The sequence below is a fragment of the Lepus europaeus genome, chromosome 5 (genome assembly GCF_033115175.1).
Source record: "Lepus europaeus isolate LE1 chromosome 5, mLepTim1.pri, whole genome shotgun sequence".
Classification (NCBI taxonomy): Eukaryota; Metazoa; Chordata; class Mammalia; order Lagomorpha; family Leporidae; genus Lepus; species Lepus europaeus.
In genome coordinates this window covers 19,771,159-19,778,940 of record NC_084831.1, presented here as the reverse complement: position 1 = coordinate 19,778,940, position 7,782 = coordinate 19,771,159, and the positions used below count along the sequence as shown (strand labels likewise).

At 47.4% G+C, this 7,782-nt stretch overlaps 1 pseudogene; it reads right to left on the bottom strand.

Moving 5' to 3' along the window:
• Nucleotides 1-5,226: 5,226 nt before the first annotated feature.
• Nucleotides 5,227-7,525, bottom strand: LOC133760635 (COP9 signalosome complex subunit 6-like; annotated as a pseudogene).
• Between the last annotated feature and the right edge of the window lie 257 nt (nucleotides 7,526-7,782).

Here is a 7,782-nt window from a genome sequence, read left to right as displayed (position 1 = left end):
CTCAGACCCTCTGCAGAGGATGTGGGCATCCCAAGTGGCATCTTAACCACTGCACCAAAGGCCCACAAGGGTTCACCTAATATTTTGAATTACCTCATTTGGAGACAAAGAGTCCTCACACTGATGATAATTATCATATAGCTGATTTAAACTTATTTACATGGAAAATGATAGATTTGAGGTTGGCGCTGTGGCTCAGCGGGTTAAAGACATGGCTTAGCCGGCGCCGCAGCTCACTAGGCTAATCCTCCGCCTTGCGGCGCCGGCACACCGGGTTCTAGTCCCGGTCGGGGCACCGGTCCTGTCCCGGTTGCCCCTCTTCCAGGCCAGCTCTCTGCTGTGGCCAGGGAGTGCAGTGGAGGATGGCCCAAGTGCTTGGGCCCTGCACCCCATGGGAGACCAGGAGAAGCACCTGGCTCCTGCCATCGGTGCGCCGGCTGCAGCGCGCCTACCGCGGCAGCCATTGGAGGGTGAACCAACGGCAAAGGAAGACCTTTCTCTCTGTCTCTCTCTCACTGTCCACTCTGCCTGTCAAAAAAAAAAAAAAAAAAAAGCCGGCGCCGCGGCTCAATAGGCTAATCCTCCGCCTAGCGGCGCCGGCACACCGGGTTCTAGTCCCGGTCGGGGCACCGATCCTGTCCCGGTTGCCCCTCTTCCAGGCCAGCTCTCTGCTGTGGCCAGGGAGTGCAGTGGAGGATGGCCCAAGCCCTTGGGCCCTGCACCCCATGGGAGACCAGGATAAGCACCTGGCTCCTGCCATCGGATCAGCGCGGTGCGCCGGCCGCAGCGCGCTACCGCGGCGGCCATTGGAGGGTGAACCAACGGCAAAAGGAAGACCTTTCTCTCTCTCTCTCTCTCTCTCTCACTGTCCACTCTGCCTGTCAAAAAAAAAAAAAAAAAAACACATGGCTTGAAGCACAGGCATCCCATATGGGTGCCAGTTCAAGTCCCAGCTTTTCTACTTCTTTTTTTTTTTTTTTTAAGATTTATTTATATATTTAAAAGTCAGAGTTAACACAGAGAGAGGAGATGCAGATTGAGAGACGTCTTCATCCACTGGTTCACTCTCCAATTGGCTGCAACGGCCAGAGCTGTGCCAATCCAAAGCCAAGAGCCAGAAAAAGGGAAAAATGATAGAGTTGGTTTCCTAATTATTTGACAAAACTGGTATTATTCAGTTAACTGGTAAAAACTGGTAAATGGCCCCTGCTATCTATTGTTGTGATTAGATATAATCTCCTTATTTTAAGAATATAATTTTTTTAAAAAATATTTATTTATTTATTTGAAAGGCAGAGTTACAGAGAAGCAGAAGCAAAGAGAGAAAGAGGTCTTCCATCCACTGGTTCACTCCCTAGATGGCCACAACAGCTGGAGATGTGCCTATCCAAAGCCAGGGGCCCAGGACATGGGCCATCTTCTGCTTTCCCAGGCCATAGCAGAGAGCTGGATTGGAATTAGAGCAGCCAGGACTTGAACAGGCACCCGTATGGGATGCCAGCACTGCAGGCGGTGATTTACCTGCTTCGCCACAGCACGGGCTCCTTAAGAATATAATTCGGCCAGCGCCGTGGCTCACTAGGCTAATCCTCTGCCTGTGGCGCTGGCACCCCGGGTTCTAGTATCGGTTGGGGTGCCAGATTCTGTCCCAGTTGTTCTTCTTCCAGTCCAGCTCTCTGCTGTGGCCCGGGAGTGCAGTGGAGGATGGCCCAAGTCCTTGGGCCCTGCACCCGCATGGGAGACCAGGAGGAGGCACCTGGCTCCTGGCTTCGGATCGGTGCAGCACGTCTGCTGCAATGCATGGGCCTTAGCAGCCACTTGGGGGATGAACCAACAGAAAAAGGAAGACCTTTCTCTCTCTCTCACTGTCTAACTCTACTTGTAATATATATATATATATATATATATATATATATATCTTGTATATATATAATATATAATATATATAATATATATATTTCTTGTAATATATATATATTTCTGAGATATTATCTTTTTTCCAATATATGATGCTTTAATTTTCCACCAAATGAGAAGACTAAGTCATAGAACACAGAAATGAAATCCATAAAATTATCTTTAGTGTAGATAATACTGCAGAGGCCTTGAAACGGAAAGGCCAATGGGAGGAAGTGTAAATAGTAATACACCATTCTATAGAAGAGGGTCTACAAGTAGCACCATAAAATAGAAAACCATTGCAGAAGGCTGGCACTAAGAAAGCTATGGGAACTACAAGAGAAAAAGGATATCCCAACTGTACAGTTCAAAACCTTCTAACCACTCCTCGTCTAGTCATGAAGGAACTGAAAGCAGCACTTAGTTACATTACTCTGGTTCTCTAGTAGAAGGAACCAATCTAAGGAACTAAAAAGGAGAAGTAAAAGGGGTGGCTCAACCTTTGCCATCCAAATGCAAACACCAGAGGATTCCGTTGGTGGTATTGAAAGAGGATTGACATCTGGAGACCTGCGTTTGGGCTCTAACTCTGCCACTCACTGTGTGACCATAAGCAAGTCTTCATCTTTCAAAATCTGAACTTTCACCTCTTTAAAGTGAGGGAGTGAGGGAGTGGAATAAGTAATTGAAAACAATAGTATGTCAAATTTACAGAAAAATTTCAAGAAGAGTAGTACAAGGGGAGCAAATATTTGGTGCAGCAGTTCAGACGCTGCTTAGGATGCCTGCAACCCATACTGGAGTGCCTGTGTTCAAGTCCTGGCTCCACTTCTGATTTGAGCTTCCTGTTAATGTGCATCCTGCGAGGCAGTAGGCAATGATGGCTAAAGTAATTGGGTCTCTGCCACTCATGTGGATTGAATTCCTGCCTCCTGCCTCCTGGCTTTGGCCTGGACCAGCCCTGACTGTTGTAGGCATTTGGGGAATGAACCACCAAATGGAAGACTACCTTTTGGGGCTGGTGCTGTGGAGAAGCAGGTAAAGCCGCTGCCTGTAGTGCTGGCATCCCATGTGGGTGCCAGTTCGAGTGCCTGCTGCTCCACTTCTGATCCAGCTCTCTCTTATGGCCTGGGAAAGCAGTAGATGATAACTCAAGTCCTTGGGCCCCTGCTCCCACATGGGAGACCTGGAAGAAGCTCCTGGCTCCTGGCTTCGGATCGGCGTAGTTCCAGCCAATTGGGGAGCAAACCAGTAGATGGAAGACCTCTCTCAATCTGCCTCTCCTTCTCTCTCTGTGTAACTCTTTCAAATAAATAATCTTTAAAAAAAAAAAAAAAAGAAAGGAGGCTACAAACCAAGAATAACATAAGAACTTCTATGAGTCCTTTATCCAAATCATAAATTATTTAATTTCATTTCATTTGCTTTATTTTTAATTAATTAATTAATCTATTTATTTATTTAAGAGGCAGAGAGACAAAGAGAGATCCCATTAACTGGCTTACTCCTCAGGTGCCTGCAGTGACCAGAGCTGGGCTAAGACCTAAGCTGGGAGCCTTGTCTTCCATCTGGGTGGCAAGGATCCAGTCACTTGAGCCATCACTGCCACCTCCCAGTGGGTGCATTAGCAAGAAGCTGGAGTCAGGAGCCAGAGCCAGGAATTGAATCCAGACTATCTGAAGTGGGACACCGCTGTCCTAATCAATGAATTAACCACTAGGTCAAACATCCTGTTGTTCTCTATGTATAATGTCATATGCACACCTTTTATCTGAACTATCTGAAACTAAGAGATATCATTTTACTTTACCCCCTGTATGTATCTTACGAACAAGATTATTGGGGCTGGCGCTATGGCATAATGGGTAAAGCCACTGCCTACAGTGCTGGCATCCCATATGGGTGCCGGTTTGAGTCCTGGCTGCTCCACTTCTCATCCAGCTCTCTGCTCAGGCCTGGGAAACTAGTAGATGGCCCAGGTCCCTGGGCCCCTGCACCCATGTGGGAGACACGGAAGAAGCTCCTGGCTCCTGGCTTCGGATCGGCATAGCTCCGGCCATTGCTGTCAATTGGGGAGCAAACCAGTGGATGGAATACCTCTCTCTCTCTCTCTGTCTCCTTCTCTCTCTGTGTAACTCTGACTTTCAAATAAATAAATAAATCTTTTAAAAAATCTATTAAAAATTATTATCTTATGTAACCACAGTATAGATACAAAAAATCAGGACTTCTTTTATTTTAAAAAATATTTTATTTATTTATTTGAGAGGTAGAATTACAGACAGAGAGTGAAGTCTTCCATCCTCTGGTTCACTCCTCAATGGACTCAATGGCTGGAGCTGGGCTGAACCAAAGCCAGGAACCGGGAGCTTCTTCTGGGTCTCCCATGTGGATATAGGGGCCCAAGGACTTGTGCCATTTTCCACTGCTTTCCCAGACTGTAAGCAGAGAGTTGAGCTCTTCAGGAGCTGCTGGGACACGAACCGACATCTATATTGGATGATGATGCAGCAGTCAGAGGCTTAGCCAACTATGCCACAGCACTGGTCCCAAAATCAGGACATTTGGCCGGCGCCGTGGCTCAACAGGCTAATCCTCCGCCTTGCGGCGCCGGCACACCGGGTTCTAGTCCCGGTCGGGGCACCGATCCTGTCCCGGTTGCCCCTCTTCCAGGCCAGCTCTCTGCTGTGGCCAGGGAGTGCAGTGGAGGATAGCCCAAGTGTTTGGGCTCTGCACCCCATGGGAGACCAGGATAAGCACCTGGCTCCTGCCATCTGAACAGCGCGGTGCGCCGGCCGCAGCGCGCTACCGCGGCGGCCATTGGAGGGTGAACCAACGGCGAAAGGAAGACCTTTCTCTCTGTCTCTCTCTCTCTCACTGTCCACTCTGCCTGTCAAAAAAAAAAAAAAAAAAAAAAATCAGGACATTTGACATTGATACAGGAGTGGGAATTGTGGCACAGCAGGTTAAGCAGCCGCTTGGATGCCCGCATTCCATGTTGGAGTGCCAGTTCAAGTCCTGAGTCCTTTGCTTATGACCAGTTCCCTGCCTAATGCATCTGGGAAAAACAGGCAATGGATTTCCTGGCTTTGGCTTCAACCTGGCCAAGTCTTTGCTGCGGCCATTTCAGGAGTGAATCAGCAGATGAAAGATCTCCCTCCACCCTTCCCTCCAACCCCTATCACAGAACCTTTCAAATAAATAAATAAATATAAATTGCCACAATACTACTATCTAATCGCAGTCCATATTAAAGTCATTTGTCCTGGAGACATTATTCTCCTTTTCCGGAATCAAATCCAAGATCACATACTGCATTTAGTTGTCATATCTTTTTTTTCTCTTCTAATCTAGACTGGTTCCTCTTTTATTTTTATTTTCTGACATTGACATTTTAAGGGGTGCTGAGGGGACTATTCCCCTTCAATTAATGACAGTGATTTCTCTAAAGGGAGTGCAGCACCCCTCCCATTGGGATAGCCGGCTGACCCCTCTGCATTGTCCCTTCAGGTACCCTCCCATCCGAAGAGCTCCCACATTTACCTGCTGACTCCTTGTCGATCATAGGGGATGCCAAACTTGTTCACAAACTGGTTCACGGTGTTGTACATTTTGGTGATGGTGCCAAGGTAAGCCATATATCCCACATCATTCCATCGATCATAAAAGTCTGTCTTGAACTTGTCTGAGCATTGAGAGGCAGTGGCACAGAGCAGAGGCCTCCTGCAGTACCTTATGGCTAAAGGGGACATCTCCTGCTTCGGAGGCCTTGATGTGCTCCAAGATGAGCTTGACGCGGCTGTGCAGCATCTTGATGGCTCTGTGCTGTGATGTCGGGAGTTTAGCCAGAGCAGAGTTCTCTCCACTGCCTGTTGCTGTCATTCAGGCCGCATGGTCGACGCTGATGCTTTCAGCTTGCTCTGCGGCCAGAGCGTAGGTAGGCTCAGCAAACAGCATTGGTGCTTCTCCATCGATGATATCAACAACACTCAAGAATGCTGACAGGCCATAGGGTTCAGCTTAAGAAAGAGGGGGCTCTTTGTTTACGGACATGGATGTTGGAAGGGTCAGGCAGCCCTCTGTAACATATAAACCCAGAAACTCCAGCTCCTTGAATACCCATCTGTACTGCTCCCCCATGGTGCATTAACACTCCTTGTCAGAGTTCCAGATTCCAGGCGGTCACTAAGGTGGGGAGAGCACAGTGCTGCAGCTGGAAGCCGGTGAGGCACAACCAGAACATTCCCAATCGAGGGCCTCGTACCGAAGCTGCACCCAGAGGAGCTGAAACAGAAGATGCACGAGGATGTGACATCCTCTACACAGAACCTCCTCATCTACGTGGCCCTGCTCTGAGTCACTCCTTTTATCTTAAAGAAGTTGGACAGCACATGAAGATTGGGCATCACACTTGGATGCATGAGATGAACCTGGTTACGGTTTCTACTCCTTTCTGCAAATGAATAGGGCCAGAAAGGTGTATGAGACTCTGAATGGACATAAAAATTCTACTTGTTAAGAACAAGTTTGGCTCTGGGAATTGACCTTTGTAGCTAAAATATAGAACTACTTAGGAAATACGAAGACTTGTAGTCATGGTGTCCCTTCTGCCTGTGTTGGGCAGTCTCCGTGAATGTCAGTGTCAATGTAAAGAAGGTCTGATTCCATTTTCTAGCAAGTATTAATTATAAGGGAATAATGTCTGAAATAGCCCCGTCTTGTCAATCATTTCTGCTCACCTTTTTATTTTTGTCTCTAGTGTATCTGTGGAGTTCCTTATAATTAGTTTGGTTGTATGGAAGTCAAACACAGCCAGAGTGACAATGAACCACAGGACCATTAGGTTATATTTTTAATAAATGTATCAATTTTAAAAAATAATAATATTCCTTGTCAATGATAATCTTCAACTATGTCAGACAGTGGCTCAAAGGAGTTAATCACCTTGATATTCTGGTCTTTCTGCCTTTTTTTTTTTTTTTTAATTTGGGAGACAGAGTTACAGAGAGGGAGACACAGAAAGAAAGGTCTTCCATCCACCAGTTTACACCCCAAATGTCTGCAACAGCCTTAGCCAGGCTGATCCAAAGCCAGGAGTCAGGAGTTTTTTTTGGATCTCCCATGTGGGTTCAGGGGCCCAAGCACTTGGGCCATCTTCCACTGCTTTCCCAGGCCATAAGCAGATAGCTAGAACAGAAGAGGAGCAGCCTGGACATGAACCAATACCTATATGGGATGCTGGTGCCACAGGTGGAGACTTAGCCTACTGTGCCACAGCACGGGCCCCAGCCTTTCTGCTTTCTGATCAGAGCCCCCAGTCACCTGTATAGGCCGCCTCCTGGGAGCACGTGTGGGTCCGGTGGTCTAAGATGTTCAGGAAGACAACAGGATGAAGGCAAGGGAAACACTGCTGGTCACTCCAGAAGCCATCACTCTGGGGACTACTGCTGCACCCATCTCCACCCTGCTGCTTTCTCCTGTCACATTTGCTGCAGCCGCTACCACCACCACCATTTTCCCCTGCACCCACCTAAATTATTTCTGAAAGACAGATAGACAGAGACAAAGATCTTCCACTCACTGATTCATTCCGCAAATGTCCACAACAGCTGGAACTTAGCCAGGCCAAAGCCAGGAGCCGGGAATTCAACCTGGGTCACCCAAGTGGGAGGCAAGACCCTAAGAGTGCATTAGCAGGAAGCTGAAATCAGAAGCAGGACTAGGACTCAAACCCAAGTACTTTCATATGGGACACAGGTGTCCTTAGCAGCATTTTAATTGTCATGCAAACACTGGCCCTGACCTTGACACTTTTTAACACTACAGACCAGTTATTTTATAACTGGATTGTCTGACATTTCCTCATGATTAGATTCCATCTGT